The sequence below is a fragment of the Vulpes lagopus genome, chromosome 12 (assembly GCF_018345385.1).
Source record: "Vulpes lagopus strain Blue_001 chromosome 12, ASM1834538v1, whole genome shotgun sequence".
NCBI classification, from domain to species: Eukaryota; Metazoa; Chordata; class Mammalia; order Carnivora; family Canidae; genus Vulpes; species Vulpes lagopus.
In genome coordinates this window covers 32320093-32331346 of record NC_054835.1, presented here as the reverse complement: position 1 = coordinate 32331346, position 11254 = coordinate 32320093, and the positions used below count along the sequence as shown (strand labels likewise).

Below are 11254 nucleotides of genomic sequence, written 5' to 3'. Positions count from 1 at the left end.
CCATCATGAAGTCTCAGAACATAATAGAGAAGCAATATATGAAAAGTTGTTGAATTTATTTGTTTGAAACTACTAAAGTGCATTTATCAAAGATAAACAGATATAATAAAATTACAGCATACATAAGCAAAATGAATGGGGAAAAAATTCCAAAAAATATTCATTAAAACTGTAAAGCACCAAAAAACAAAAAAACAAACAAACAACAACAACAACAACAAAAACTGTAAAGCACCAAAGACAAAGAGAAGCGCTAAATCTGAACCCAAAGTGGAAGAAGGATAAATAACAGAAAATCAGGTCACCAACAAAGCAATGACAGTGAAACTGACAACTGACTTCTCCACAGCAAAAAAAGAAACAAGTAGACAATGGAATCCAGTTTTCAAAGTTTGAGAGAAAGTCACTGTCAACCTGGAATTTTGTATCTAGCAAAGTCATCTTTTAAAAATAATGGTTGTCATTTTCAAATAAGTTAAATAATCATGGTACACGATGAAGCATAATATAGAGGGAAATTCAAGCTTTGTGCAGTGGCAATATTGCAGCCAATGAAGTTTATCTGAAGCACAATTATTGCTATAGAGGGAAATTCATAGCATTCAATTTGTACATTAAAAAAGCACAGCCTGAAAATTAGTAAGTTAAAATTCTGCACTGAGATGTGAGGGAAAAATACAGAACACAGAAATCAAGAGTAAAGGCATCTTAAAGATATGAGCAAAGTTGAATTAAAAAATAAAGAGGTATAATGGAATTAACAAAGTTAAAAAGTGGCTATTTGAAAGACTAACAAAATAAGGGAAACAGTAGCAAAATTCATTAAGAATAAATGGTAGATGATAGATAGATAGATAGATAGATAGATAGATAGATAGATAGATAGATAATAGATAGATAAAATGAGAAAGGGCACATAACTAGAAATACACAATAATTAGAAAGGTAAGTTACCACCATGAAAAGCTTCCATACTTAAGTTCCAAAAATTAGATTCAATGTATGCATGCCTAGAAAAATTTTACTTACTCAAACTGAAGAAGAAATATAAAGGCAGAATACATATAAAGCCTGAAGAAATAGAAAGCTAGAAATATTTTCACAAAGGTAACATCTTATCCAGACAATTTTACAAGCAGTTTCTACTTTCAAGAAACAGATCATTTCAATTTACACATCATTTGTTTAATAGAAAGGGAGAAAATGGTCTAACTTGTCGCACGATGCCAGTGTAAACTTGATTTCAGAATCAGACGGGAACAGTAGGAATAAAGAAAATCACAGATAATCCATAAATATAGATACAAAAATTCTAAACAAGTGTATGGCAAATGAAATCAAATTGTTTGAAGATGCAGAATGGCCTCCTTACTCTTCCTAATTCTCAAATTGGTATATACCTAATGTTAAATAAGAAATAGATTCTACAGATGTGATCTTAAGAATCTTGAGATGGGCATGCGTACTTTACGCACTGAGGCTGCAGAGCCACTCCAGGTGTCTGTGCCTAGGTCACTGGGGACACCTCTGCAGTGACAGCGGCCACCTGGATCCCCGGAGCCACTGGAGCTCCAAGCACACGTGGGCTCCAGACTAGCCCTGTGACTGCCCCATCGACCTCTGCACGCTACAACCTGGCTCCCTGCCCCCTCCAGAGATGCCTGTGCATTAGACACGGGGCCACCACCCCATAAGTGTGCCCCTGAGCAGATGCCAGAGGAAGCCCCTCAGCCACGAATTTCCCCACAAGAGAAAAGAGATGGGAAGGACCCCAAGAGCCTTTGCCTCCAACAAGCCCACCAGCGCTCGATGCCACTGTAGACAGCTGCAGCCTTGGCTGCTGAGGATCCATCCCTGCAATCTTCATTAGTTCTAACTTCAGTTTATAGGGCTGCACAGACACCAGGCAACTACAAACACCCCAGTCTGAGCCTCCTGCCCCATGCTGCCAGCACTCACACCCACCCACCAGGAGCATTAGCAGGAAGAGTGTTTCAGGTTATCTAATTTTTATGACATGGCTATGACTAAACCTGTTCGTTTGTTCTTCGGTCACACAGACATAGTTTCCACCACCCTGAAACTGTATACTGGAATTATGTGTGATTACAGGCGCTATGTTGTTAATCTCATTTGATCTGACTCCGCTGTTGTCCTTCACATGAACGATCATCAGCATTCAAGGCCTTTGGACTTCCTTTTTCTTCTTGAAATAGTCCTCTCTTTTCTTTCATTAAAATACTGCCTTCTGTGTTTCTTTTTCACTGGGACATCATTTTCAGTTTCTTTTGCCAACTTCACTTCTTTACATTCTTGCCCAAATTGATATCATTCATTTTTCACACTTTAATGTCATCCAAATGCAGGTAGCTACCAAACTTACATCCTCAATATATTTCTCTTCTATTTCCTACTGCATACCTCTTGACTCATTTGATATCTCAATTTCCACTCTAGAACCTCTTGTGTTTTTTTAAGATTTTTTTTTTTAATTTTTTTTTTTTAATTTTATTTATTTTATGATAGGCACACAGTGAGAGGGAGAGAAGCAGAGACATAGGCAGAGGGAGAAGCAGGCTCCATGCACCGGGAGCCCGACGTGGGACTCGATCCCGGGTCTCCAGGATCGCGCCCCGGGCCAAAGGCAGGCGCCAAACCGCTGCGCCACCCAGGGATCCCGAGATTTTATTTATTCGTGAGAGACACACAGAGAGAGGCAGAGACATAGGCAGAGGGAGAAGCAGGCTCCTCACAGGGAGCCCAATAGGGTACTCAATCCCAGGACCCCAGCATCACACCCTGAGCCAAAAGCAGATGCTCAACCACTGAGGCACCCAGCCATCCCTACAACCGGTTTTGGTAATTCATTTCAGACTTTCCCTTCCCGGTAAGCGATATTACCATCAGCATACATGATTAAACCAGAAATCTGAGGTTCATCTCCACTGATTGTGGGATCTAAACTCATTATTTCATCTTTTGTAATATTAAAAGAAAGTTTTTGGAACTCTGTTATTGCAAATTATCTTAAAAGCAGCATTCAAAAAAAAAAAAGCAGCATTCATTGCACATAGATATACACAGGGGAAAACATCACATGGAAAATTATTATTTTGGGAAATATATTATAAAAATTTTTTGTTTTCTTTTTTAAATTTTATATAAACAGCATAACTCTAATCAGAAAACAGATTATTAGAACAAACTCAAAATTTTTCTTGAAGCCAGAAATCCTGGGGATCATTCTTCTTTGATAACTTAACCAATTTCATATAGATTGCCCAGCTCAATTTGTTTATTGCCTAGACATATATGGCAACCTGAGGAAAAAAAAAAAAGCATTCACATTATCACATTTGCTTTGATATAAAGCTTTGATATAATAAAAGTCTAATCCTAATTTTCAAGATTTTAGGTTAGTAGAAAGGGATTTCTTTAGAAAATCAGGATTCAGTTGTATATGTTATTAATTACATTCATGTGGTTAAAGCATTAGGAAAATCACGAAACAAAATGACTTGCAAGATCAAATGCATTTTAAACTTTGCTCTATGCTTCAATTATATTCATTGAGAATTCATTCTCCATCTGATAGTGGTCTTGTGTTTATATTTATGCATGTTAGCTTTGAACAACCAATGTTGATTCTTTACATTGCTTGTAATAATTTTTAATGGAAACCATTAGTTTGAATTATGAGCAATTTAGTATATATTTTGGAATGCATTGCTTCAAGTAACTGTTAATAATACAGTGAAACTTCATTTCAGATGCTGAAATATATGTTACATTAAAATTAAATGATATTGCAGACACTTGGATAAGCTTATTAATTACCAAGAATTTGTATACTAAATATGTTTTTGATGGAATAATTCACTTAAAGCAGTGACCAATGTAGAGGAATGGAGCACACAGACATTGATGAAAAAACAGATATGAATTTGAAACCTACCACTTATTATCTGTGTAACCTTAAACTGGTTACTTAACCTCTCTGAGCATATATATGTATATATATATATATACATATATATATATGAGTATATATGTATATACAAATATACAATTTGAAAAATTCTTACTTTTTAGCATTTTGAGAATCAGAAAAAATATGTAAAATGCCTGTCTTATAGATTTTATACCTTCCTGATAACTTTTAACTTATTAACTGAAATGGTACCATGCATACAATTCTGATGCTCTACGCCACCTACCATATTACTAGATGAGACTGGATGGTTAGTCAGTCCTCATTGGGCATGTTGATATTTGCCTCTCTTGGTGGCTTCATGGCACTTGGGATGAAGATAGCGTTGGATATTTGAGAGAAGGAAAGAGAATTACACGTGTAAACATATTCAGCCCAGTGTAGTCAAGAGGAAGCATATGTGTATTCAAAAGACTTTTTCTCTTTCACCAATGTCCAGACAATAAACTTCGTCTCTGCTCATAAGGATAATAGCAAGTCATGCCCATTAGAGCAACCTGACTTGACTTTGTCAGTTTCATCTCTGTCCTACCCAATCGCTCTCCCTAAAATAGAAGAATCAGTCTCTATTTCCCAAGGCAGTACCCATTCCTTCATTGGCATTATGATACTTTTTTAAAACCATATTTAATGTCCTCATTTTATTATTTAGAACTAGCCAACATAATCATTTCTCTGAGAAATTGTGATACCAAGAAATAATGCATCTAATCAAAATGATACTGCCCATGTTTTACCCTTTATAATAATTTAAACATCTTTGTGATTTTAGAGCAAAAACTCCCTCCACCCTGTTTGAATTACAAGTTTCTTCAGCCCCTATTGTCAAGATGGCCATTCACAGACTAGGTTATCTAGAGTGATTCTATTTCCTCAACAGGTAGTAATATGTTGTATTTACTAGAATGTGCTAGGTCAGGGGGAAACTATATGCAAGTCTATTAGAAAAGCATGTAAATACTTCACTAAACTATGCTTAACAGTTAACCAAGAATGATGGGATTATAAGAAAAGTGAATACAGTGAACTTATGTCCAGTTGGTGGAAAGGGCACATCACAGATAATTCAGAGAATATCATCAATTCTTCTTATAACGGCTTCAGCCCTGGTCTTGAATCATCAAGGTTTACTAACATCTCTGTACATAAAATCTGCATTGGAAATACATGAAGCATAATTTGAAAAATTATTGATCAGGGAAATATCCACCATAGTTATTTCAAGGTATTTTATAGCACTTGAGAATATAGAATGCTCCATTTCATTGTGAAAAAAATTCAATCTGATCAATAATATATACAGATTTCTCATCTGCTGGTAAAAACTTTAAGCATAATGGTAAAACTTTAAAACTGGAGCTAGAAGAGACATTTAAATGTCATATTGGCTATTCCCCTGCTACAGAATTGACTTAATTCAATTTACATAGATCATTATTGATTCTAGTTATACAAAATAGAAATGAAAAAATCCTATCTGGCATAAAGTCTACAATGCCAATATTTTTTCTCCCATATATAACCTCAATTTGTTGAAATGCAAGAAAGCTATATTAAATTACAATCAATATTAGTAAGTAAACTTACAGTGTAAAAATATTTTTTGCAAGTACCAATTTAGGACTGGCTAATGATAACATTATGGATTATATTAACCTTGTACCCAAGCAAAGCATGGATTATTTCTTGGAGTTCTTTGGGAATTCCTCAAAGTACTGTCTGGAGATAATCCTTACTTATGTTTTTATTCTTTTAGAGCTGCTGTTATTCTGTATTTGTTTTGTTATTGTTAACATTTTATAGAATATATATTACTATATTTATTACTTATATTGGCTTATGACAGTGGTTCTAAAATTCATGACACATGCATCAGAATCACATAGCAAGCCTATTAAAGAGCATAGCTTCCTTAGCTTCATATATGCTCACCTCTTCACTCTTGCTCACCTCCAAGATCCTGATTTTGGCAGTGAGTTAAGGTCTAGGAATATGATTTCAAAAATAAACCTTCTGGACATCCTGGTTAAGCATCTGCCTTTGGCTCAGGTCATGATCTCAGGGTCCTGTGATCAAGCCCTGTGTTGGGCTCCCTACTCAGTAAGGAATCTGCTTCTCCCTCTCCCTTTGCCTTTACGGCGACTTGTGCTCTCTCTCTCTCTGTCTCAAATAAATAAAAGCTTTAAAAAAATAAAAATAAATAAACCCCCAGATGGTTCTGATTGAGTAGATTGCACAACTGGGAAACACAGTCCCATAATTTTCTTTGTGCTCTCCTCATGAGCATCATATATCAAGATGACCCAACCTTATGCTAATTTGTTAATTAGTTCATCTTCCTAAGGATTCAAAAGAATTCTGATGATAGACATTATCTATTTGATATGTTTCTGACAAAATCATATTAATTTGGTGGCTTTTTAAATTTTTATCTAAATTCAATTAATTAACATATAAGGTATTATTGGTTTCAGAGGTAGTGGTCAGTGATTCATCAGTCTTATGTAATACCCAAGTGCTCATTATATCACATGCCCTCCTTAATGTTCATCACCTAGTTACCCCCTTCCCCATCCAGTGGCCCTCAGTTTGTTGCCTATGATTAAGAATCTCTTATGGTTTGTCTCCCTCTCTGATTTCATCTTGTTTTATTTTTCCCTCCCTTCCTCTATGATCCTCTGTTTTGTTTCTTAAATTCTACATATGAGTGAGATCATATGATAATTGACTTTCTCTGATTGACTTACTTCACTTAGCATAATATCCTCTAGTTCCAAGATTTCATTTTTGATGGCTGCGTAATATTCCATTATATATGTATATGTGTATATATATACACACACACCACATCTTCTTTACCCACTCATCTGTCGGTGGACATCTGGGCTCTTTCCATAAATTGGCTATTGTGGACATTGCTGCTATAAACTTTGGGGTGCAGGTGCCCCTTTGGATCACTACACTTGTATCCTTGGGGTAAATATCCAGTAGTGCCATTGCTGGCTAGCTCTATTTTCAACTTTTTGAGGAACTTCCATACTGTTTTCCAGAGTGGCTGCATCAGTTTACATTCCCACCAACAGTGTACAAGAGTTCCCCTTTCTCCACATCCTCGCCAACATCTGTCATTTCCTGACTCATCATTTTAGCCATTCTGACTGGTGTGAGGTGGTATCCCATTGTGATTTTGATTTGTTTTTCCCTGATGCTGAGTGATTTTTAACATTTTTTCATGTTTCTGTTGGCCATGTGTATGTCTTCTTTGGAGAAGGAATGAGTCATGTACTGTATTTTCAAGTTTTTCTGCAGTTGTTTGTATTTGTTTTATGTGTCTCCTTTAATCAATTTTTATAGACAATGTTTTACTGGAGAACTGACCATTGTATTGTAAAATTTCTTTGTGTTTGTGAGGTAGAGGAGGTTTTGTCCTGCTGGAATAATTTCAGCTTTTATATTTATAAACCTCTTCTTTCTCCTTTGTGTGTGTGTGTGTGTGTATGTGTGTGTGTGTGTGTATTCCTTCCTATGTCCAATTTCTTCAGTTTAAATGCTTAATTTTTTGATATCTCTTTTATAGTATGATATCTCCTAACCATGGACATAGTATAGCTCTGTTTTGATTTATGTTTATTTTGATGTCTGTCATTTTTTATACTCCTTTGATATTATTTTATTAAATTTACTTCTACATTTCATATAGATTTTATTGATGATGTGAATAGGATATTTTTTATTATTTTATTTTCAAAATGTTTACTTTTATTATATTGTAAGAATTTTGATCTTGATGTACTTATGTTTGTTTTGTACCTAGGCACTTTGCTGAATTCCTATTAATTCTGATGGTCTGTTGCTGGTCTTGGATTTTCTATTTTTAACTTGCCTTTTCAATTTTCAGTTTTCTCATTTCACATTTTCTTTTTAAAATTTTTTTTCTATCTTTTTGATCCTTTAGTTCAATGCTGAACAACAGTGATGAAAAACAGCATCCTTATCATGTTGTGACCTTGAAACCAACTTCCAAAGTCTCACTATTGATATATTTGTTGTATTTTTTTTACAATAAATAACTTGGGCTATTTCTCTGAAATACTTTCATAAATAAGGATAGTCTGTCATATGATGTTTGAATATATTTGATTTAAACTGCCTGTGAAATTAGTTGGACCTGCGATCACTCAGGTCAGGAAACTTGATTACCAATTGAACATATTCTATTACTTCACCTACTACTTTTCTGAGTAATTTTGCATTACATATACTTCTTTTAAAGATAATAATCTAGCCTTTTATTTTGCTCTAGTAGGATAGGTACTTAACAGGTATGCATGTATGTTTGCTGGTCCTTAGTCTTCTTATTGAATTGGTATAATTTTTTAAAATTCCTTTTTTTTAGACAAAAGCAATATATTCAGATTTTATTTTTCCAAAGCTATCCTTTACAGTTTAATACACATGCTTATCATTTTTTCCTAGAAATGTTTAAAACTTTCAGTATTTCTATTTCTCATTCAACCACAAGAAGGATGTTAACAAATTTTGACAAACTCATTCACTATTTTCCAATCAAGTTATATTTTTAAAGATCTTTCTCTTTTTTAATGTAAAAATAAGCTAAACCTATTTTAATTTTCACTAATCAATTTTATTTCCTAAGATAGTTTACCAATTTTAGAGCCTTCCATTCTTCCTTGGAACCTATGACTGCCTTTAATTTATATTTTCCTCTCTGACTTTAACTTTTCATAATTCATTTGGCAAGATCTGTTGAATGATATTTTCCTTGTATTTGTATGAATACATCAGGAAGGCTTTTTTGTATGCTTTATGAATTATAGTTGCCTGACAGCCAAATGAAAGACTTTCAGCTCTGCCAAAACAACACAACCAACTCCATTCAGTTCATAGCAAGACTTGATAATCCAGGCCCATGATGATCAGATATCTTCTCAATTTTGCATTCCATTGTGACAGGTTGATCTGGAGAGTTTGATAGTAGAAAAAGCAGAGAGACAATTTGTTACCTAAGATTGGTGAATTCTGTCAAAAGCTATCAGGACTCCAGTAACCATCAAGTTGGGGTTCAAAGACAAGACTGGCTAATGCTAAGCAGAGGTGCATTTCTCAGACAGCCTAAAGAACCAAGAAAGCAATGCCACCAGGTCTCAGAAACAGATCCATGCCAAAGACCATTTATTAAAACAAGAGCACAGACGAGGGTTGCTGCTCACTAGTGCTGGCATACTTCTGACCTATAGCTGCAAAAGGTCTGGGACACCACAAAAGATGATCACATGAGGACCCAACTATGGGGTTTCAAGTATCTAGGCAAACTAACTAGCACCAGACGGCAATTTTGGAGCTAAAGACAAAGCTTGGCTTTAGAATTTTGTCAGAGGCCCTCTCTAATTTAAAGATTCACTTGTGGAACATCAAGACATCCTTTTTGTGGTGCAACAACTTTGTAACTGGAGGAAAGCCTATTATTCTGTACTTTCTGCACTGTTCTTGTTCATTGAATGCACTGTGCTTAAATTTGTAGCACTCTCCTAAATATCAATACAAAAGATGAACAATTTATTTCCAAAGGAAAGGCCACAATTTAGGGAAATTTCATTCCAAAATTGAATTCCTCTGCGTTCACAGAAGAGATCTAAAAGTTCTTGAATATGTTCTATATGCTGAGCACTATTACAAGGTGCTTTACATATTTGGGTTTATTTTATTTTCAACTCTACTCTGAGAAAGTATGCTCACTGCTAGTCTGTGCAAATGAAACCAAGACTGAAAATGATCACATAATTTTCTTTTCCCAAGGCCACATAGCTCATGTCTGATCAATTCTGAAACTCTATTTCAATTCCATCAAGATATCCTCCATAGTCAAAACATATGGACATGTCTAGGACTTAAGAAGTGAAATCCTTCATCTGAAGAACTTTATGTGCCTTAAACATGAAAACAATTACATCGGCTAGAATTAGCTTTAACATTACACTCTTACATAAAATAAAGCATCATACACTGTGTGGAAGAATTACTACTCACCCTATATAAAAAATTACATGCCATCATGTATTTTATTAAACAGATGGGTGATGATAATATGATGATAATAGCATTTTACCTAAAACTGAACAAATCATCCATGTCAACATGCTTTTAATATAAATTAAATTAAATGAATATAAATTCAGTTTAAATTTGACATCTTGATGGTTAAATGTCAAGATACTAACATTGATTTTTATTTTTTTAATCACCTTTGTAGGTAGTTAGGGCAAACTAAGCAACTCCACAGATTTCTCACAGAATATTGATAAAAAATTCATGTGACTTCACAGCTGAGGATATTTATGGCTTTTCCCCACCAATTAAATAGGGAGAAATTAATATATTCTAAAGTATTTGACTGTAACATTGCTTCCAGATTTTAAAGCATAGTAAAAAAATGTGATTTAGTATAAAAAGACATTACTTTGCATTAGTATTCTTTTAAACTTCAAAGACACAAGAAGTTCTATCAAAAAAAAGCTCAAGATTTAGGTTTTAAAAATTCTTTTTAATCTTCTCCATAGTTCTGTTAATCAATAGCTGTAAACTGAGTGCAGTGCAGGACAAGTTAGTGGTTAAAAAGAAACATGAGAATTAATAATATTGATAGTCTCTGGAAGAAGATGAGTCCATATCTCCAACAAGATACAAAATCAGTGCAATTTGTAGTCAATGGAAGAATACAGTTTTGTCAGTTCACTGATATTTTTTAAAGGCATTGCTTATAGAATTCTCACCAGAAAATAATTGTCCATTTTGTTTTAATATTCCTTTTTTTTTTTCAAAATTTAGTAAAATTTTAATGGAATTCTCTTGTTTGCTCACTGTGGGAAAAACGTATTTGGATACTGAAGCATTTCTTGCTTCTCAAAGCATAAAAATATGATGGAATGTTCCCTCAAAAACTATTTCAGTCATTTAATAATACCATTACACATTGAATGTCTTAAATTCAATGGCATTTTTTTGTATGAGGAGAAAGTATTACAAAGATCAGTAAGATCTGATTAATAAATTCAAGTAAACAAAGTCCATAATTTTTAACTCATCATAAGTAAATTGCTATATTTAAATCATTCTAAGATCCCATCAACTGTAAAGTAACATCTCTTGCAGGATGTTAAAATATAAAAACGATGTACCTTAGAATTAATGAAGTACTATATAATGTAAAGTAAGAAGCCAAAACTCACCTAATATTTTTGCATC

The 11254-nt window shown here is 34.1% G+C and overlaps 1 pseudogene; it reads left to right on the top strand.

The window, feature by feature from the left end:
* Window positions 1–522: 522 nt before the first annotated feature.
* LOC121474405 lies at window positions 523–648 on the top strand (annotated as a pseudogene).
* Window positions 649–11254: the final 10606 nt, after the last annotated feature.